Source organism: Halichoerus grypus, chromosome 4, assembly GCF_964656455.1.
Source record: "Halichoerus grypus chromosome 4, mHalGry1.hap1.1, whole genome shotgun sequence".
NCBI lineage: Eukaryota > Metazoa > Chordata > Mammalia > Carnivora > Phocidae > Halichoerus > Halichoerus grypus.
This window is the reverse complement of record NC_135715.1, coordinates 9,335,473-9,359,482: the sequence shown is the minus strand read 5'-3', so window position 1 is coordinate 9,359,482 and position 24,010 is coordinate 9,335,473. Positions and strand designations below refer to the sequence as shown.

At 39.3% G+C, this 24,010-nt stretch overlaps 1 protein-coding gene across 1 annotated transcript in view; it reads right to left on the bottom strand.

The window, feature by feature from the left end:
• FGF14 (fibroblast growth factor 14) overlaps positions 1-24,010 on the bottom strand; it is a 600,820-nt gene that overhangs the window by 517,651 nt on the left and 59,159 nt on the right. The window lies entirely within an intron of this gene.

Sequence of the window (24,010 nt, the reverse complement as noted above, 5' to 3'; positions counted from 1 at the left end):
ATCCAACACATGCTAAATAAATTTGGACAGGAATGTGCAACCCTTGCTGAGCAAGGTTATTCATCTGGTCTGGGGCGATGTGGTTTTCATGATCACTACTGAACGCTGAAGCCTACTAGAGAGAGAAGCTACTACTGTGAGAAAGTTTCTAAGACAGTTTTCTGAAAACTGGAGGCACTCCTAGCTGTCTGATCACAGCAGAAGGCTCTGAATTTGAAGCTCCAGTGCTATAAATAGCAGTTAATCTTATCCCTCAAAATGTCATATGTACTTATAAAGAAGATTTTAGTGTCATATAAGAGTCTCTGAGTAATTCGATTTATAGGAAAAGAAGACCAGAGAGAACTAACTATATTATAATGAATTACATATGCAAATGGTGGACTAAATTTAGATGCACAATTACATGTCTAATCATAGCTGGCAAAGGTTGGAAATCACATGCTTGGACTGAGGAGCATGCTTCCGCTCTGCTCAGGTGCTCACCTCACTCAAGACCACTCTGGCCCCGGATGCTCAGGAGCAAACCTGAGAATGTGGTCCTCCCGCCCTGGTGATGTCACTCAGCCTGGCTGGGACTCACCGGCCCCCGCACACGTGCGAATATTACACAGCGTGGCAGTTCTGCAGTGAGGACTGACCCACGACCGCGGCTATCAGCAAGCGAGAGGAGATGACAACTGCGCTATCACTGCTACCAGCCAAACAGCTGCGATTGTGTGCAAATGCTACCTAAGTGCAAGCAACATCAGGAAAGTCCTTCTGGATCCCAGAGCTTTCCATGCACTCAAGTCAAATGACAGGTTGCCCTGTGTCCTTCCCTCAACTCTGAAACAATTAGCTCTGTAGGATTATGCTGATGGCCACTGCACATTTTTTGGAGGGCACCAGCTAAAAATAGTGATTGATCTGTAGATGTAATTATCTATGTGCTAAAGGCTGTGTGTGTGTATGCACATGCACAGAGAGAGAGAGAGAGAGATACTGCTGAAAGCCACTTTGCTGAAATCCCCAAATTGTCTTTATGTTATAGTTTCCAAGTTTACAAATCTTATTGTTGGCGATTTTTCTGAGAGGACCTACCAAAGTGTATCTGTGAACAGATGCACACCTGCATGGTTTCCATATTCCAAATGTATGCATGTGCCTCTGTGTGTGTGTGTGTGTGTGTGTGTGTGTGTGTGTGTCCGCCCAAAGCATCTGTAGGGTACTGCAAAGAATAACAGTTTGTAAGATAATCAGGAGTCCTAAGTTTGAGTCCCAGTCCTGCCACTAATGAAAAATGGGAAGAATGATTTCCACTACCTGAACGGTGAACATGAAATGAGAGAGATTGTGTGAAAGCATGTTATAAACTACAAAAAATAAAATGACACTCATGAGTCTCACAGCTCAGCAAAGAGAAGAATCGTGTGGTAAAATCTCAGGAGACTTTGTGTTCCTCCAGGTGGAGACAGGATTGACCCTTCCTGACCCTGCAAGCCCAGCATGCATCCAATGGGTGCTGCGCTGGAGGAGGCATCTAGTTTTATCCTGAACCTTTGCTGTGGGGCTGGAGTTATTCTAGAGAAAATGGTGAATAGGTCAAGTTTCTCTTCAGTGTTTTATACTTTTCATGCCCCTTCCCTCCGTTTTTGGAGACTCATTCTCTCAAGCAACCAGAGGGGAGAGGGATCAGGTTTGCTCTTTGCGAAACAGTAGGCCCTCCCCTTGCCTGCAGGGGATACATTCCAAGACCCCCAGATCCCTGGTGGACGCCGGAAACTGCAGATAGCACTGAGGCCTATATATACTGGTTTCCCTATACCTACATACCTATGATAAATGTATAGAGCAGGCACACTAAGAGATTAACAACGATTAATAATAAAACACAACAATATCCTGTAATACACAATATAACAATAATTGTTATATACAATAACACTGTGATATAACTATAACAATATACTGTAATAAAAGTTATGTGAATGTGGTCTCTCTCAAAGAATCTCATTGTACTGTACTCATTCTTCTTGTGATGATGCGAGATGATAAAGTGACGACGTCATGAGATGAAGTGAGGGGAATGACGTAGGCATTGTGACGGAGCATTAGGCCACAGGAGGATCATCTGCTTCCTGCTAGCAGTTGACCTCACATTAGTGAAACTATGGATGGGGGTGGGGGCTACTGTAAGAGGCTGCAGTCAAGGCAGTGCCCCTACCCTGAGCATGTGCTCTTTGAAAGAGCGTCTGTGAGGACAAGCCAGGGGCACAAGAAGAAACGCTGACCAGCATTTAGCTACTCACCTCTATGGCCCATACCCATGTAACCACACCTCCTTGAATGGTGCTAAACTCTGGAAAACAGCAACGTGAGATTTGATGAAGCCACAGTGTATGTTTATTATCAACCCCTTAGATAGTGAGATCTCATTTTCTAATCCCTTTGCTCCTTCTACCAAATTCTTGGCCAACCCTACATAAAAGAGACTCCCTATGGAAACAGTAGGGTTGTATTCTAAATAGCTTTTATCAAATATGGGCTCAATTCATAACCTGGGTGGTTAATATAGTTCAAACACATAGAAACTTCAGGCCACTCAAAAGTGTTAAAATTTTTTATTTCTGCTTGACATGCTCTAGAAGAAAGGGCATCAATTTACAAGTCAGAACAGCAGAGTGCAATCTCTCCTTGACTGCAAACAGCTGGATGACCTTGGGAAAACCCCTCCATTGCTATGAATCACATTTTTCTTCAATCGAATGACTGAATTGAAATCTATAGCTCTCATATTCTTTGATTCAGTATTAATCAGATAAAGCAGATTCTTACTGACTGCTAGAAAGTCGAATTACGTGGACTGTTTTAATTTCCACAGTATGGATAAATGAGATGGTAAGGTATTTTAGTTAACTTGGAGCTACCATGTAACAATTATCGATTTTCAAGGAGTCCTAATGCTAAAAAAAAAATGTATTTAACAATGCAACTATATCAGCATGTAATTTTTAATGCATTTGAAGTGTAATACCTCCCAGGGTCATTATAAGCACACATTTTCATTCACTGGTAAAGCTTGAAGGTAATGGAAAATTTTTGATAAATTCTTGTTATTAGATTCATCTATACTTTATTTTTTAAAGCACGTGCATGTGCATATGAGATTATTACAGGTAAAGGTAACTGAACATTTGGACTACTGCCAAAATGTGCTTACCTTTCACTAATTTTGATCAGGCCTGTATGTGTTTTCTAAATATGGGCAGGGAATACTAAATACAAAATGAGACTCACATCTGATTCATAACCAGGAACATTCCAGTAGTTTGTGATTCTGTAACTAGTAAAAAATCATGGCTCATCCTTATTAATTGGCTTCTGATTAATTTATACCCCTCCTTACCTCACATTTTAATTGTCTTCAAACCCAGAGGTTCAAAGTGACCTGAGATTTCTAAAAATTTTTTCAACCCAAACCATACCAGGAACAGACCAAATTTCCTAAGGCAGATCCAGGCCAGAGTGTTCTGACTCAGGTAAGATTAGATTGAGCCCAGGATCCGAGAGAAGCACCTGAACACTGGAACATGGGTGGCTCACCAAGCAAACTTCCCTTCCAGCATTCACTGGGATGAATAGCTAATGGGCTGAAGACATGCCTTCCAGGAAGCGCTTCAGCATTACTTTTCTAAACACACCTACATCTTGCTTTCTGAATGTCATGCCAAGATGCACAGATAATGCCATGAACTCCTTGAGCAGTTAACTCAGTGGCTTGATACTCACAATTTAGCAATTCTAAACCGTAATTGCTTAAAACATGCTTTACCACGAAGATTGGAGGCCTCACCATGGTAATGGAGGAAATCAATAATATATACTCAGGTATGGAGTACAGGAACACATTTATTACAAACGGGAAAGACCTATTAGGCCTTTCCATCACAATGCCAATATATAATGTATCCCTGCGGCTTTGGGGATCCCACAGCTGCCATGATTTTAATGGTGGTGAGTCATGGGCATTTATGAAGATAGAATACTTCAGTGACTATGATTGGACCCTTGAGATGCACATACTCTAAAAAATTACCCAAAACTTTGCCTAAAATTTTAAGTCTACTCATATTTATAAATAAAGGTTTGATTTAATATCTCCTTCCCTGCCCCCTCCATGAGTTCCCTTAGGTGCAATTATCATGATTAACTTTGCAAAAGTAATGTAAAACAGAAACCCACATGGAACTTTCAGAGTTCCAAAAGATTAATGCATTTGTTGTTTCATACCAAAGTGTATATGAATCATTCCTAAAACAGACATTGTAACATGTGTTCTAACCCTGCATACATCCAATAAAGAAATAAATATACATCCATCCTCTCTCTGTCCAATCTCTAACTCTTCCCAATTTATCTTCAAACAAACAAACAAAACAAATAATCAAGCAAACAAAAAACTTCAATATGTGATATTAAAAACAAAACGAAATAAAAGCTAGGGAAGTGTTCTACTTTGACCTCTTCGGTCCTTGCTTTTCTCACAAATTGATCCTTATGCCAGCATTTCTTAAACTGGCAAAGAGCATAAATATGAAATAGGACCCCTGTGGTTTCTTCCCATAACATAAATTTGGTTAGCATTGACTGCAATGATTTTTTCCATTTATTTTGCCCAAGTGTAAGGTTAAAAAAAGGTGCTGCAATGTCAATTTATGAATTATTGTTAATACTGCGTCAGCATTTGACATATTCCAGCATATGAGAACTATTGAGAAAAATTGTTACACGTCAGCCTGAGACCTTTCAAGTTGCATTAGTCACAGATTTCTCTAAGAATACCTGGAATTCTGAGCCTTCAAATGAAAGCAGGATCACATGTAGTTACAAAGGAGTTATAAAATCATGTTTTTTATCCTTCATTAACCTGTTCCTTTTTATTTTGTTTCCTGTCTTTATTATTGATGAAGTAAGCTAATTGAGTACCATTAAAGAGTGTTTCATAATTTTCATATAAATTATCTAAAAAAAATACATAAAAGCCTGGTTTAACATTCATAAGGTATTGATATGACATTGATAAGGACAAAAACCTTATCTTAGAGTCAAGTTGATATCATATTATCTATACAGTAATCCAGATTAAATTTACCAAGAGTCCTTTCTTTTAAAAAATTTTATCAGCTCCTTTGTGAGTATAAGCAGTAAGGCCTTACCAGACATCTGTTTTTTTTAACTTTGAGCATTGAAAAAAATATGTGGCCTACAATAACCAATATCCTATCAATCACTAAGGGAAAAAAAGACTGGAATAAAATTAACCTCCTAGGAGCAATAAAATGTCTTACCTATGGGGGATTTAAATTCGGGTTCTGACATGAATTTCCTGTTCTCCCTCTTGTTACATACAAATAAAGGAAACAGATTTAGTCCAGGTCAGTGATTATTTCACTGAGCCTTCGAACAACCACTCAACAGGACCTTAAAGAGTCATAGAGTATAGGAATCTCTCAAAGGATCCCAGTGCGCAGCCCACATGCGTGCGTGCGTGCTATTGTACGTGAGTGCATGCACATGGTCAGAGGCGTTGCCATCTTTATCCCCGGTTGTTGCTACGGGCCAAAGAGGGACATGATGATATTTTTACACCTGAGGACAATAATCATAGCTATTAAATCCACTGTGACCAATGCTATATCTCACTCTGCGATAAAGGTGGACAGGAGGAGCTGTACACCTAAGACCATGGAGAGCGAGGACCCTGTCTCTATGGCCCCATGCACAACACTTACAAGAGTCTACTTGTGTCACGATTAGGAATTTGGGCTCTGGGGCAGTCCGTCTGAGTTCAAAATCAGGCTCCATCATTTACTCAATGTGTCCCCTTGGGTCATTTAGAGATCATTTATATAATCTCACCAAACCTCAGTTTTTTTAGCTGTAAGATGGGCATTTCTTTTCACTCATTTGACAAATATGTATTCAATGACTAATTTGTGCCGAGCACCATTCTCCATACTGGTGTACACCAGTGAACCATAGCATTTCTTCTCTTGAGCTTTTGTGCCAATGGTCCTTGTGAGGATGACCATGATGCAAAGCACAGTGGCTGGGACAGAGCAGGCCCTCGATAAATGTCAGTTAATAGGGTTATTCTTTTCCTGGGCACCAGACACCATGCAAGACACTCGTGCACATGATCTCCAATCTGCAAAACAACTGGGTGTCGTGGTCATTAATCCAGCTTTACATGTGAGAAAACAGGCTAAATGAGGTGGAGTGTTTGCCCATTCCAGTTCTTTCTTTTTTCTCTATAATAGGCAGATACTACACTTTTATATGAGAAACTGTATGTTCTAAGCATAAATTACAAATATTAACACATTTCAATAACAGCTCATTAAACCCCCCCATCTTTTCACTCTACCACATTGTCTAATAACCATTAATCAGTATTTATCAATTTCTAATTTGATATTTATTATTATAATACATTATTTCTGTTGATAATTTTAGAAATGTTAAAGGTGAATTTTTGAAAACTTTACTCATTCTCAATCCGATATAAACACACATACACCCAGCAGAGTCATAAATTAAAAAAAAAAAATAGGAAAATATCTTTGAATTCAAAGTACATCAAAGACAAAATGCTCAAAGGAAATGGAAGGAACCTGAAAAAAGGAAATGGGGCCAGATTTCCACAAACAGCTCTCAAATATCACCTACAGAAACAAGGAATAAAGGACACCAAAGGGAAGATGAAAGGATTATACTGGTTTTTAATCATACTTGGAATTATTTTTTTCCAAAGAATTTTGGAAAGGAGCAGAGAGTGTCCAATCAGATCAAGATTACCAACAGAGGCACAATATATATATATTTTTTCTTTTTTAGAAAAATACTACAATGAAATTATTTTTCTCTCTTGTTGATAAGACACAGTATTGACAGTCCACACAATATCGCTCTGGGTCATTCACAGACGGATGCCTCGCTTTGATAAGCACTTTCTTTCTGATCCCGTCCTCATCAGTCTCTCTTCTGTTCAGTCCCTCAGTCATCCTGGCAGCCCTGGTATTTATTATCTCAATGTGCAGTGAGACACTCTCAGGCTGCTCCTTCTGCCTGGAACTCTATTTTCCAGATCCCCTCCGGATTGATGCCCTTACCTTCTTGGAGAGAACTACCCTTACTTTACTATGTAAAATTTAACATTTGCAACCTCACCCTCACTCCAGCACTCCTAATCCTACTACCCTGCTTTACATGTTTTCATAACACTGCCATCCTCTATCACTCTAGATCCTGTATTTATCCACCATGTTTGTCTTTCATGTTGCCTATTCCCACACCCCAAATGCCTGCCCCAAATTGAATATAAGCTCAATGAAGCACAGATTTTTTTTGGTTTTGTCCATCAATTCATTGATGTACCCTAAGGGTATATAAGCAGCACCTAGTATAAACAAACAGAAAGTATTCAATAAATATAAAATGCTAATTATTTTTTATACTTGCTCCAACAGCCACAGGTGATGCTTGAAAGCAAAAACAAAACAAAAAAACAGTCCTTGTGCTTCTGGTTGGGCATTCTAGAGAAAAGGAAACCTATACTCGCTATTATTGATGGGATTGAAATATGAAATGAACATAATCACTCAGAGCATTGTTTAATTCAAGTTTTAGAGCATAATCTTGAATAACAAATGCAAAATGTAAAGAATAAGCCCAGAAGTTTAGAAAAAATAACCAACATATCAAACGCAAATGACTACAGAAAAGAAGCTTCACTGGAAAGAGGGCAACCAAGATATTTTTTGATGTCATTTAATATGCTAGAGCCACAAACTGCATGATGCAAAACAACAACAACAACAACAACAACAACAACAACAACAACAACAAACCTCATCAGTATAATCAGGCCAAACTTAGGAGGGAATTACTCTGTAGTCTAAGTTCACTGCGAATAAGTCAAAACCTAAAGAAGAATATTGACCCCCTTCTTATGATTTCTTCAGCCTTATAAATTATTTTCTGGGGACAAGTTAATGATTAGTCGATAGATGGTGACTAGCATATCTAGCACCACCTCATCACCGACACGTGGAGAAAGTACTCATCTGTTTGATATTGGTTATGAAACTCGGTTGGATGATAGGAGGAGCAGACACACAAGAAAACAGCTCAAAGTGACTATAAAGCATTTTAAATTTGATATGCTACATAAATCCTACATTTTAAATAAAAAGGGGAAGGACAAAAAAGACAAAGGAAATTAATATTCCTAGGTCCTAGAAATTGTGACTGAAAAAGAAGGTCCATAAAGACTAAAACAGATAAACTACACATCAGTAGAATATGAATGGAACAAAAAAGTCAGGATAATAATCCTAATTATTCCTCCACAGAAGGTGGACCTCCAGAGAAGTTTCTGTTAAACCATAATAATATTTCAACCTAGTATAGGATAAATACAGCAAAATCTGAAAGCTCCAAATGAAGAAAGTTAAATCGTTAATTAGCCTTCCAGCACCTGGAATTCAAGGAATCTTCATCAAAATAAAGTTGAAGAATGCCAGGCAATCACATGCCAGCCTGGGAGTGGCTTTCTGGTCCTCCAAATTAAGGACCAGATTTAATTAATTAGTTAATTAATTAACTATTACTTTGCTTTCAGTAACATTGGTGTTAATACAAAATCATGCACACAGCCTCGTGAATTTGGCTGGCTTGTGATACATTTTTAGAATCCAAAGGTTCAGAGTACTTGGGAGAAGAGGGGTAGGGAGGGGAGTGGCGGAGAACAACATAAAAGCACTTAAAAATCAATAACAGTATTTTTGGTTCTCTCATAGAAGCTCTTCTATCAATCTATGATGCAGGGCAAAGTGTCCGTTAAATTACTAAGAGATGCTTCCAACTCAAATGATTTTCTTAATTTAAATAAATATGTCCAGATAACAAAATCACTTCTATAAATCTCTTGTATCTGATAGTACAACTGCACTTAACCTGAGAACAGAGAATGGGCTGATTTCCAAAAAAAATAAAATAAAATAAATTAAAAGCAAAAAGGCAGCATAAAGGCAATTGGAAGGATCAACAAAAAGATCTAGAAGAGTCACTAGAATGTGATTCTAGGATCTACGACCCAGGACGAGCTCCCCTTCACCGCCACGGGTGAAAAATGAAGACAGAGAATGACATTTCATGAGCCTCCAATCAGAGCACACATGGTCTCCTGTCTTCCATTCCCCCTCCTGGAGTTGAAGGCGATGAAGTCCAATGGTTTCATTCTGTACTCGAATTTTAACATCAGTAGGAAATGTTTGCAACTAATTCAAGTTAATAATCTTAAAGGCTGAAGCCCTTCACAAGGGCTTTATCAATCCATTCATCTATTCATTTATTGATCGAAAGTATTTTGAACATGTACTAAATATATAAACATTGTGCTCGCACTATATAGCTTCCCAAAAATCAAATTCTTTGCAGGTGGCTATAAAATTCTGTTAATGGTCCAACAAAAATGGGTGAAATGTTCCTATTTCTAGGAAAACGGACATCTAAACATGTCCCTACCTTCTCTGTCCCTCCTGCCCGTATAGATGATAGGTTTCTGTCCTCCTTGCAGTTATTTGTCGTATATTTGTTGTTTTTTGTCATTTTCTTCATTTGTGAGCATAGACTGCTACACGGGAGAAATCTGCAGTTCCACAGCTGGGCATCCTCACAGATGAAGAAATGAGTTCCTCAGTATAAATTCAGAGTGAGCCCTAACGCTGCTCATATTCTAGGAGTTAGAGGAGCGTTCCAGGTATGGCGCTCCAGGTGAAACTGATTCTCACCAGACCTCAACACCATCACTTGCAGGAATAGGAGAAGCCCAAACCTTCCCCAGTCTTGACAAACCTCCCTCCCTAGTCTCACCACACCCAGCCTCAGCACCACTATCCTCCTGGAGCCCACTGGGCCTAACTTGATTTTCCACTTTTAGGAAGCCCAGGTCTTCTGGTTCATTCCTTCTTTCAGACTGCCATCGCACCCTGCTCTCCACATCTCCTTCTCTGGCCCCACCCACCATACCCAACTCTGGAAATCCTTTTACTGTGTCCACCCTAGTTCGGTATCATCAGCACAACCTTCTCTCACTCAAACCCTTCTCTGACTCCCCCCTTTAGCGTCTTGCTCCAGCCTGAGAGCTGGCTCTCCTCCAACGGTTCTGCTTCTTCTTCACCCTGGGAGTGAAGGCTGCTTTCTTTTCTGCACCACCCAAAGGAAGGTGCCAAAGGCGAGGTTGGTGTCCTCCTTTTCCGCTTTGCCAGATAAGTCTCCCTTCCCTTCCTCTTCCTGAAAGACCCACAGCTCCTCAGGATTGCTTGGCTTGTGAGCAATACTCCTTGTGAGCAGACTGTTTGTTCTCCCTTAAAATGCATCGACAACTTGCTCCTTCTTACAATCGTCACTGACCCTTGGCCATGATTCCTCCCTTGTTGGAGTTCCTCAACTTTTAACTCATTGTCAATCTCTAGAAAACCAGAAATATTTCTTGGTGACTTCCCTTCCCAGGTAACTGTGGTCTTCCAGGTCCTTGCACCTTTCCTGCAATGACTTTGTCCTCAGTCCTACCTCAGCTGCTCAGACCTATCGTTCTAGCCAGGAAGAATTACTCCCCTGAGTAACCTTACTGTCAAGCATCCCACTGTGGTCTTCTGTTTCCCACCTCAGTCCCCCACTCTTGGGCCTTCCAGGACTCATACTCCATTGATGTCCTCACGCTGTCCATGTCCCGCTCCCCCACCTTCCACATCCTCACTTCCCATCTTTCCAGCTTAAATTTCATAATTGTTATCTTTTTTTTCTTTAGGGCATGCACTTTATTGAACTGGTCTCAAGTCAGTGCACAGTTAAGCCCTGGCTGCCTCAATGCCTCATCCCCACTCCCAGGAAGACCAAAAGCCTTCATACATCTCAAGTTGAGGGATGAGAAAGGGGACCATGATGACAGGCCATTCAAAATAAAACAAAAAGAACAAGTATTAAGGCAAATATTTAAAAAAAATTTGGACTACTTAATTTACACAAAAGCAATGCCAGTCCCCTGTGTGGACTTGGGAGAGGACAGGCCCTTCTCCTCAGGGAGAAATGGGGTGGCTTTTGGGAAGGCAAGGGACTTCCGGTAACAATGCATCTCCCGCTATTTGGGATGATTAAAGAACAATGTACAATCAAAGTCCCCGGCCATATCGTAGACTTCTTTATTACACACTTCTGGCAAAACCCTGACCACATTTAAATGCAACTTTCCACCTGCTCTGTGCATCCTGATCCAGTGTGAGAAGCATGTTCACTCCCCAGAAATCACACTCTGAACACACGGCCACTAGCCCCACAGGGACCCTTAAAGCTGGCAGGTAATGAAACTGTGGAGATGTGCTCTGATCACTATCCCACTCTTCTGGAGGACAGCTCTGTGCTGTTCCCTCCTCAGACTTCCAACACGGCTTCCCCCGACCTGCACCCTCAGCTCAAGATCTGATTTTGCCTTTCCAATGAGAACACAGGAGCAATCAGAAGACAGTGCCCTCAACCCCCACAAGTTCATCCCTCTGCTGCCAGCACTGTGCTTCCCTCCTATTTTCCATGCTCCTGTCTAAGATCAAGCTGCCCCCTTCTGCACTAGGCCCCACCCCATTTCACCTGTTCTGGAACACTGAGGTATCACTTCTCACATCTCTCCTGCATCATCAATCAACTTTCCTTCCCTACTAGACCATTGCATTTAGCAATTAATCCACAATAATAAAAAAAATAAAGTCTTAAAAAATAAAAGATCCCACACTCTCCTGATCCAGGACCAATTTTTGGCAAGTGACTCCAAATAGTTGTCTCTACTCATGCTCTCTCTGGTTCCAGTCTCCCCAGTTTCTCCTTATCTCACTCCTTCCAATGGTTTCAATGCTACCGCACCCCCCACTTCAATTGTGCCTTTGCTCATGCCTTTGTCCAGCGTGACCTTCTCAGCAAGGCCTTCTTGACCACCTTACTCAAATGTGGCAGCCCCACATCCATGCTCATCACCCCCTACTCTCTCCTCTGCTTCCCTGCTCTTCAAGCTCCCAGGACCGTGCCTTACCATGCGACATCCTCTACATCTTCATTTACCTTCTCACCCATAAGAACGACAGCTCCATGAGACCAGGGTTGTCTGTTTTATTCCATTTTCCTTGTATCCCAAAAAGTAATGTGTTAATAAAAATATGGTGAATGAACAAGTGGGTTTGGGAGAATTACACCAAAGTGATTAAAAGAAAGCCTTTGGAATCAGACAGTCCTCAATTTGAATAGCAGCTTTGAGTGCTTGGGCATGTCATTTCACCTTTCTGCAACTGAGTTTAATTTCTGTCAAATGTGGATAATAAACTATTCCACAGATTGTTAAAATGAGTAAACAAAATGTTCTATGTAAAGCAGTCAGCAAAATCCTCGGAACACAGTGAACAATCAACCAATGAATGGCCACTTTTACATTCTCCCAGACCAGAAGAGACAAAGCAGTTCTAATGATTATATTCTGAACTGCTCCATTTTCGAATATTTTAATATCTCAAGGCCCCAAAAGACATAGTTCCAATTTATGCAATTTAACATAGATATTGGCATAATCCCAATACGTTGGACCCCTAAATAGAAATGTCATTCTACTCCATCACATATGTGCATCATCAGCTTGCATTTATTAGCTAAACTTTTGTCTCATTATTATACATTCACATTTTGCTAGGCCCTGAGGACAATAGCTCATGATGCCGCTGATGTGTGCTGCACACACACCCAAAATGGCACAGAAAATCAGGACAGTGATATGAAGCCTGGTTTGTTTGCAACATGGGACCGAAAGCAAAATGCACTCCACTGTTTAAAATAACTGAACCCTTGCTTTGATCACTGCATCAGAGAGGGACATTACAGCATTATTTCTCATGCCATCTTTAAGAACAAGGTGAAGTAAAAATAAATAAAACACAGCATGATGAACATAGCTACATGAAATGCACAATGAAGGATGTTTAGGGTTCAAATGTGTTTTTCATGTATAATTGATTAAAGGAAGATAACATCAAGAAAGTTTGGAGTAGGTAGCACAGCATCTTCGTTTTATAAAGGAGGACACTGAGGAGGTCCGCTGAGTGTATGTGAGGAGAACGGGCACTAAGAAAATGCTTCCCCGTGGAAAGAAAGGTAACTTCCGTAGATCAAATCCCCCAGAGCAGACAGGCAGGTGGCATAACGGAATAGAAAGGTCACAGAAATAGCAACCAGCACGCCACCCAGGGTAATAAATATTTGTGTGAGACTGAACCAAGTGACCTGAATTCTGGTCACGTCTCTGCCCAAACACTCCTTGAATGAGCTCCTTCACCTCTTTGGTCTCATCACAATTGCTAAGTTCCACCAACTTACAGACATGTTAGGTGGCTGACTGTAATTTGGAGGGGGAGGGAAAAAAGAAAAGGAAATTTTCTAAGTTTCTTGTGGGAAGACTCACAGGGCTGTTTTCTGGGATATCAGGGCCTAAAGGTCACATTCTATTTCAATAAATAGGAATTAAACAGGGGTGCCTGGCTGGCTCAATCGGTAGAGCATGGGACTCTTGATCTCAGGGTCCCACATTGGGTTTAGAGATTACTTAAAAATAAAATATTAAGGGTGCGACTGCCTTCGGCTCAGGTCATGATCCCGGAGTCCTGGGATCGAGTCCCACGTTGGGCTCCCTGCTCAGCAGGGAGTCTGCTTCTCCCTCTGACCCTACCCCCTCTTGGGCTCTCTCTCTCACTCTCTCTCTCTCAAATAAATAAATAAGATAAAAATAAAATAAAATATTAAAAATAAATTAAATATTTAAAAAATATTAAAAATATGGGGTGCCTGGGTGGCTCAGTCGTTAAGCGTCTGCTTTCAGCTCAGGTCATGATCCCAGGGTGCTGGGATTGAGCCCCGCATTGGGCTCCCTGTTCGACAGGAAGCCTGTTTCTCCCTCTCCCACTCCCCGTGGTTGTATTCCCTCTCTCGTTGTCCCTCTCTCTGTCAAATAAATAAATAAAATCTTTTTAAAAATATATTAAAAATAAAAATAAAATATTTTTTAAAATAAAAAAAAGAAAAGAAACATTTGCAAAAAAGGATAAGAATGAACAGTTGACTGTCCATTACCCCAAAGAAAATGTGTAAGTGAAGCAACAGAACTAAACCAGCCATTATTCTGAGATGCCATTGTATGTTAATATTTTTAAAATACATCTTAAACCTAAGATAGCATTTTTAATTATCACAGATTTTATTGACTCACGTGTGTCTGTGTGTGTCCATGTCTGTGTGTGTGTGTGTGTGTGTGATTAATGAGAATCCAGAAATGCAAAATAGTGAGAATCCCTTCTGCCACATTTGTAAAGCTGAGGGAAAATTCCATTTTCCCAGAATGTAATGCTGCAATCCATGACTTCTCCAAAAGAGCTTTACCAACATTTTTTTTATAAATTCAACTGCTGTGCATCATGTCCTCAAATACATCATCCACAGATGATGACTAACTCACAGCAGACCTGTCTCTGCCCAAGGGCTGGTAGAAATGTTGCTATCCTTCTTGACAGTTCTAAGTAGTTCAGTCATTAATAATAATTTTTACATATAAGCTCCTTAGCATTTATAAAGAAACCCCCCCCAAAGCCTTGCAAGTTAGACAGCTTTACTTTGCATATATATTTTAAGCATCAGTGAAGAGACATTATAAGTGATATTTCTCAAGAAATAGCTCAGTTATAACCAAACGAGAAACAGGACCGGAAGTCCTGACTTTTAAATCTCTGACCTGACTGTCCCATAATGCTTCTAACTGAGTAGTGAGACAACTTAAAGCAGATTACAACACAAAGGTCTTATGAAGATATTTCTATTGATGGTATTTCTAGAAACATTACCAGTTCTATGTGTCAAGCTATGTAAAATTTAGGAACTAGATTATCATACCGCACTAAGTAAGTCTTGGGATATCCAACATGCCACCCACGGGCCATATGAAGCTTTCAAATTTGAGAAGCCATATATATATCAGATTCATTCCAAAAAGTAAAACTTCCCTTCTACCTTAACCCAACATGGCTCTCACATATGTGAAATGTTTATTGTTTGAAAACACATCAAGGTCCATGATTTATAACTAGAAAATCAATTTGCATCTGTGAGAATACGACCCATAGAGTTGTAAGCAAGGTAGGTGGGCCTTTATTTCAAATAAAGGAAAACAAAGCCATAGAATATTCTAGTTCAGGGTCGATTTGTTAATAAATTAATGATTAGCATTTAACCATGCAATGATGTACCAAAGCTTAAAAAATAAAAGATCCCACACTCTCCTGATCCAGGACCAATTTTTTGATATGTGACTCCAAAAAGTTTCCTAGCTCAGGGTCAACTGTTAATATATGAAGATTAAGCAGGAGTCGTTTGGTCTTAAACTGAGTGCCTTGCTATACAGTTTCCTTTGAACTCAATGAGAATCAAAAAGATGGAAGTTACACAAGAAGAGGCCCTTCAGCCCGAGTACAGTAGGAACACAAAGGCACTGCCAGAGACATTCAGCATGATTCCTGTTTATGATTTCCTGTGTTCTAATGACAGGAGATGTAAACAGTTAGCAACCAGTTACCAAAAATACTGAACCTAGTCACAAAGGACACGAAGAGTCTGGGAGTGAATAAACAATGCTCCCTCCAAACCTGCTGTTGTCCATTCAGTGCCAACATTTGGTCCCTGACAAAAAAATGTCCTTTCTGAGACACAATTTGGCCATTTGTTATGTTAATCTCCAGTGTGTGAAGGGCTCTTCCTATCAGAGAAATCACCCAACAGCCACCACAGGATGTTTCTTATTTTGATGACTGAAAGGTACATGCTGGGTCTGGAGGAGGGAGCCATTGATTTATTTTCACCACTTTTCCCAGGCTGACAGCAATTTAAAAGAGAAGGAACAAGCCAGATCACTCATCTGCCTGCTTGGCATGCCTGGTAGTCATGGGAGCCCACATCGAGGCCATCTGTTCAGGTCCCAGCCTCTCCAAACACACACAGAAAGATGATGTCGAAAGGGGTGTGCTCCAGCCCTGCTAATGAGCAACCTGAGGTAAACCAGAAGACCCAGCCTGAGCTGTGGACCCCTTCAGCTTCTCTCTTAGCAGTCCAGTCCAATCAAGTCATAGATTTGAACTGGCACAATTATCTTTAAATTGATTTGCCTAAAAAATGTTAAGTTGATTCAAACATTTCTGGCTTAGTCCTATCTCACAGACATGTTGGCAGGTAGATCCAGTGAATCAATTAAAATGCACCTTGCACACAACCTACAAAATGAGACCAGCCTCAGAAGACGTCATGCTCAGCGCTTGCCTGATGGTGTATTAGTGTACTTTCAAACTCAGCTCTCATATGTCCCTAAATTACTGCAGCCAGAAAGGCTGTCTGCAACAAAGCATGCAGAAGATGGCCACTCTTCCGAAATAGCAGTGTCACATAGCTCTACTCAGTGAAATAAAATCAAACAGGATGTTCTCTCTTGCCTCTAACATCAGGCAAGAGGATTGCACAAGGATTCATGATCTATTATAAAGAATTGCCAATCATGGGCGCCTGGGTGGCTCAGTCGTTAAGCATCTGCCTTCAGCTCAGGTCATGGTCCCAGGGTCCTGGGATCAAGCCCCACATCGGGCTCCCTGCTCCGCGGGAAGCCTGCTTCTCCCTCTCCCACTCCCCCTGCTTGTGTTCCCTCTCTCGCTGTGTCTCTCTGTCAAATAAATAAATAAAATCTTTAAAAAAAAAAAAAAAGAACTGCCAATCATGACAGATTAAGTTGGGATACAAGAATGCATTTGTATAAGGTTTTTGTGATCAGAGTCTTAACCTCATGTTTCATATACAGTATTTATAAACCCTACTGGAAATAATTTAGCTTTCTAAAATCTTTTGAATTTCACTTTTTTGTGCCCTAAAATATGTCTTGCTTTTTAAATTATCCTTGAGATGATCATGTGAAGGATGTCCTAGATTTTTCAAAATAACTCATTATGATAACAAGCAAATTTCTGGGCTCTACGGCCATTTTGGCAATCGAGTTGGTGGCACCCCTCCATCCCCAAGAGAGCACCCATTTTTAACCCACACTGACACCTGAAGCCACCTACATGAAGACATCCAGCACCCTGTCTTACTAGAAGCCACAGTGTTAGAGGAATCATCCATCATCACATCTGCTTTTATTTTTATTTCCACACCCCCTTCTACCTAAACCTACTTTCCCATCTCTGCCCATCCAGATCCCATTCCTTCAGGGGCCTTCCTATATCTCACTTCAGAAAAAGTAATTCATGATGACATGTTAACACTTTGTATCTCTCAGTTTATGTATCTGCATTTCCAGTTAGGCTCCCTGTTTTGCATAGCCTAATCTCTGAACATACTGCAGCGAGACAGAACAACACCATCATAGATACACTAAAGTACCATAATACTAGCCTTCTTTTCATTATTCTTTGATAATTTCCATTTTGTTTAATCTTCTCTACGGAAACTCCTATTGGTTGGCTTTTGAACCTCATGGATTTTCTAAATTACTTGTAGTCAAGGTATCTATATATCTATACATCAATATATCCATATATAACCATAAGGCTTCTCAATAAGACCAATATTTTGCTAAGGGCAAATAATTTTAGTAGACATGCCCCTAAACTTATTCCCACCAAGAAATGAGATGCAGCCAAAAATCTTAATAGAAAAGAGGAAGGTAAAAACCAAGTACCTTATTAAACTCAACACTGAAAAAACAAATAATCCAATCAAGAAATGGGCAGAAGACATGAACAGACATTTCTCCAAAGAAGACATCCAAATGGCCAACAGACACATGAAAAATGTTCCACATCACTCAGCATCAGGGAAATACAAATCAAAACCACAATGAGATACCACCTCACACCAGTCAGAATGGCTAAAATTAACAAGTCAGGAATGGACAGATGTTGCCAAGGATGTGGAGAAAGGGGAAACCTCTTACACTGTTGGTGGGAATGCAAGCTGGTGCAGCCACTCTGGAAAATGGTATGGAGGTTCCTCAAAAAGTTGAAAACAGAGCTACCCTACAACCCAGCAATTGCACTACTAGGCATTTACCCAAAGGATACAAACATAGTGATCTGAAGGGGCACATGCACCCCAATTTTTATAGCAGCAATGTCCACAATAGCCAAACTATGGAAAGAGCCCAGATGTCCATCGACAGATGAATGGATAAAGAAGATGTGGGGTGTGTGTGTGTATGTGTGTGTGTGTGTGTGTGTGTGTGACGGAATATTACTCAGCCATCAAAAAATGAAATCTTACCATTTGCAACAACATGGATGGAACTAAAGGGTATTATGCTAAATGAAGTAAGTCAATCTGAAAAAGACAATTATCATATGGTTTCACTCATATGTGGAATTTAAGAAACAAGACAGAGGATCATAGGGGAAGGGAGGAAAAAATAAAATAAGATGAAATCAGAGAGGGAGATAAACCATAAGAGACTCTTAACTATAAGCAACAAACTGAGGGTGGCTGGAAGGGAGGTGGGTTGGGGGATGGGGTAACTGGGTGATGGGCATTAAGGAGGCACGTGATGTAATGAGCACTGGGTGTTATATGCAACTGATGAATCACTGAACTCTACCTTTGAAATTAATAATATACTATATGTTAATTAATTGAATTAAAATAAATTTTTTTTTAAAACCCCACTAAAAACCTACTAAAGGAGGACACCGATGAGAGGCACTCCAATTTCCCCTGCAGAACCTAGAAAAAGCTCAGCAGTTGGAAGCACCAGGTAGAAGGCAAGGAAATTGTATACTGGAGTAAGAAGTTTGAAAACAGGGGGATATTTTAAAAGTCTCAAGGATAATTTAAAAGTCTCTATTTAAAACAAGGAATATTTATTTTCCTGTGTCCCCACCTCTAACCCAACCTATTAAATGATGACCCATCCCTCATTCCTACAGGAGTGTTGAGAAATATTCTATGGAAAAATTTAGTCTGAGAATCTCAGGACTCCTGGGACATCAGGGACAGCAGAAGGTGGGGGTGAGAAAACATCAAGACATCCATGCCTTCCTCCTGCCAGCTCTAGGATGTCAAAAGCCAGGTGTATGCTTCCTTAAAGGGAGACTGGAGGATCCAGCTCTACAGATAATAGGGAAAGATGTACACATAGTGACTTGGTCCCCAGCCAAGAATAACGTGGCTGGTCACAGAAAAGCTGAGCAATAAACAAACCCGCCTTTCTCACAGAGTTTCTCATCAGTGTTTAAGCATGAAAAGTAGCAAGCAAGAATTACCACACATTTGAGAAAAGTCTCCAACTGAAAGAGAATAAAATAAGGGGTTTAAAAAAAGAAACAAAAATGAAAATTTCAAATAACTGAAAATTGATATCATTGTAGACATAAGACATTGATCCATGAATTAAGACTAAAATGTCATAAAAGAAGACAATAAAAGAACAAAAAAGAGTTCTTTGAAATCAAAAATATGAAAGTAAAGGTTTTTTTAATCAAATAAGGGAATAACAAGATAAAAACAAGGAAATTGGTCCCAAAAAGGAACAAAAAGACAAAGAAAGGACTTATAAACAAACAAAAAAAGAGAGGAATAATTTAGAAAATCCATGTGGTCAAAAGCTAACTAATAGGAGTTTCAGCAAGAAAGACCAAACACCAGTCTATCTGAAAATTAACAAAGAAATAATATTTTTTAAAAAACAGTTCTCAGAATTGAATGACATGAGTCTCCAAATTGAAAAGTCCTTGAAAATGTGTAGAAAAATCAATGAGGATCCACATCATATACTTAAAAATTTCAGGAGGTAGAGCGAGAAAGAAGTTTCCATACAAAGAACTAGGAAAATGAGCATTAGATTCTCAACATTAACTTTGGAGGCTAGAAGACGATGGTGTGATGTCTTCAAAATTCTCAAGAAAAAATAATTTTCATCCTAAAAGTCTGAACCTGGTAATTCATGATGGCAAAATTATCAGTCTAGCATGAGGGTAGAATAAAAACATTCTGGGACATGCACTGTCACATTTTTCATTTCTCAAGGAGTCACCAGAGTAAGGGGTGGTATGAGATCCTAGAGATAGAGGGTCCCTATCATAACATTAAAAAAAGATTATGGAAATTTCCAACATGATAGCATAGTAACATACATTACTCATAGTAAACAAGAATGAAACAAGAATACACCATGTGAAGGATGTTGAGCATCTAGCACAGTCATGCTCCATTATACTAGTTTGGTAAAAGACAACTGGAGGGAGAAGTGGAGGTAAATGACACACTGAACAACAAAACTGTCTACTTGGGTTTGGAAAAAAGTTTAATAAAATTTCACAGGCACTTTGATCAGTTTATTGTAAAAAAACCAAAACAAAACCAAAAACAGAGCAATAGTATCTTTAGATCCTGCTAAACATGCAAAAATTCAACCAAATTCAGTCATTTGCCATTCTGTCCACTGTGGCATGGCTCTGAATTTCTTTCCCATTTTAATTGTTTTTATTTTCAAATTGCCCCTACTTCCACCTTTTTTTTTTGTCATTTTGACAAATCCCTTAGAGGAAGTCATGTAACTTGGAATTGGAAGCAACTGTACTTCATATCAGAAGTTTGTGGTTTTTTTGTTTTTTTGTTTTTTTTTTGAGAGAGAGAGCAAGAGAAACCAAAGGAGAAAAGCATCACAGTAATAGTTTTAACCTTGAATCTCCTTCTAGTTACATGTAAGATTATTAGGAATCCTTTGCCCTTACATCCTGGCCTCAGTGCAAATACAAACACACACACACACACACACACACACACACACTCCAAAGATGAGTGTTAATCAGTCCTAGAAGGCCCACAAAATATGCAAGCCTTTTATCCTGAATTTTTGTTATGCTTCCCAAAATATCTTTCAGCGATGCTCTATTACCTAATGAGTCCTTTTGTCTATTCATCATGTTTCCTGATTCTGAAACAATAGTCCACAGTTAAGATGGTCTTTTATATATGGAAAAGAATATAGTAACACATTCAACAAACCAACCTTAAAATCAATATATGGACCAAGAAGACAGTGATAAAGATGCAAAGTGCCTCTTATTGTAATAGCTAAAGCTCCTGCAAGAAGGTAATCAATTAAATTAGCATGATGAATGTACTATTGTGGGCATTCAGAGTCCTTAATAAAATGACAATCAGATTGACTCAAAAGAGTAAGAGTCCCCGTACCTCTGTAATAGTTTAGTCAATTGAGTATTAATTACCTACTGTGTGCCCAGCCCTGAATTAGATGCTGAGATTTTTTTTAAGGTAAAATATGTGCTATCACCTTGCCTCCTGTAATAGTAGTAAGAAAATTAAATAAGTATCAAGTAGACACAGGAGTAAACTAGAAGAACGTTCATGGAAAAGGTGTGGCTGGAACTGCATATACAAGGCAAAATTAAGAAAAGCAAAGGAGAAAGAAGGGTTCCTCGAGCCTGAAGAGAAAGAAGACTGTTTAAAATTGATCAGGGACCACGAAAAGAAACTCGTGCTTCACCGAAGAAAAATATCTAAACATCGAAAAATTTCAACATTATGGAAAAAAAAAACATTGCAAAATATAAAATAAATTAAAAAAAGGAAAGGAAACTTTGAACCTTATGTACCAAGCAAATGCCAGGTCTAGCAAACATAATGCTAGTCCTAGATTACTTATTGATTTAAAAACAAAACAAAACACAAAAAAATAGTAAAATATAAAAACAAATTAATGTTTTATCGACCCTGGGAAAAAGAATTTTCAGCAAAGTACAAAAATTTAAAGCATTCCTTTCTTTAATTTTGTAATTCTTTACTGTGGAATAGCTCAGAATGTCACTTCTGTTTTAAATAACAGAATTGATAACTGAGCAAGGAAATGTAATTTGGATTATAAAATTCTTGCTTTAATAAAAATTCCTTAAACAGTGTAAAAAAAAAAAAGAAAACTGTCAACCAAAATCATCATAATTAGAGATACCACTTCTCAGTTATGTCCAGACAATAAGTAAATATTGGAAACCACCTGCTGGGGAATATTCTTATTTCCTTTGAATGTGTGTTGATATTCACCCTCAAAGAGTTTGAACCAAGCTGCACAGAATTAACAAATCATTGGGAGGGAGAGTGGCAGGTATGTACCACACTTTTAAGGAGCTGAGCTTCAAACAAGGAGAAATGGTATGGCAGAGTCTGGGTCTCTTTGAAGGGGCCAATGTTAGGATAGCTAGAGGGATAGGGTAAGGGGGCTGGGTCCCAAAGAAGTAGGATGGGAAGTAATCCAAAGAAAAGGTAGATAGCTTTACAGAGAAGGGAATTTTTTTTATAAGAGATTAGAGAAGAGTAAGAGGATAATTCTTTTATTTGTGCAAATAAAAAAAAAAAAGTGTTCCATTATGAGGAGACAAATTTATTTTAGAGATCCTGTGCCATTCCAAATGACACAAAGTAGACAGATGCAAAATATCCATCCATCATCTCTCCGATCCATCCCTTCCTCATACCGTAAACATTTTATAGTGCAGATTGGGTGTTTAGCACTATCATAAGTTTAAAGGACTCAAACATGTAGAGTTCCTTCCCTTAAAGTGCTCTTGATGTATAATTAAAGGCTGTTCTTTTCCCCTCCCCCAACCAGACCCATTGTCAGCTCAAAGCAAGAAGGCTGACAAAGCTGCTATTTGAAATATTTTTATGATTGAAAGGACTACCTTCCTGCAAGGTTACCAAGGCAGGGCATTTTTCAAGAATGTTTCATGTCCTTCTAACCATGAATAAAAGGCGGGAAGCTGACACAAAGCTATGGTATTACTTTTTTTTTTTTTTTACTTGAAATTGCAAAATGATTAAAGCCACCAAGCAACAATAGCTGACCTACTGAGGAAGAATGTCAGTTAGGTACCAGGCAGAGACGGTGTGGGGGTATATTTAGAAAGGACTCCCAGGACTATTTGCATCTGTGTCTGAGGTTGTTTTCTCTCCCTTGTCTGTTATTAACCTACTCGTAGCTCCATGTTGCCACCATGCTGACCCTGCTCAATATGGAGTCCCATAAATCATAGGGAGAAACAACAGGCCCACTTGCCAACAGAAGTAATAACAGATTCCAAATCTTCACTCACTTGTCAAAGTTTTTTGGTAACTCAAGTAGGAAAACAGTGCTTTGGACACTTTAAGGCATCCCCCTAAAAGTGTATAGCCAGAACTTATAAGGCAGTTTTGTGCTTCAATCTCTTAGTTAATTGAGGCCTAATTATTCATGTGGCACTCTTCTACAAAGGGATATAAAAAATAATGGGAAGCAAGCTATAGTTTAACTCCCAGCTCCAAGCCTGGTACCTCCTAAATAGTCCTGCACTAAGGTGCCACTGGAATGGTTTTCAAATACAAAAGGCAGGAGAGGCGTTTGGAAATACTTTGCATGGGGCTCAGTGTTTCTCTGAATTCGACATGAACTCTTAGATAAGTCACTTAAGATTCTGGACTTCAGCTTTCTCAACTTTAAAAATAAAAGGAAGGTGGGCACAAGGAACTCAACACTTTCTGATTCTACCTTATGCCCCAGTGACAGTATCTACTTCAGAACTTGTAAGCCTGCAGACAATGGCAATGACCAGCTCTATAACTATACATAATACCTAACATGCTGACCTATGACTTTGTATCATTGAGATAACTCAGAACAGTAATCCAGTAATCAAGATTAGTGACAGCTCAAGGAACAAAATAATATAGAATCACTCTAAATAGTTAGGAATCTAGCTAAAAATGGTGAGGCCTTTCCCATATTTCATCTTCTGCAAGTCCTAAACCCATCCAAAAACACCAGTGGATGGCAAAATGGGTCAAAGGGCACATTCTGGAAGTATGA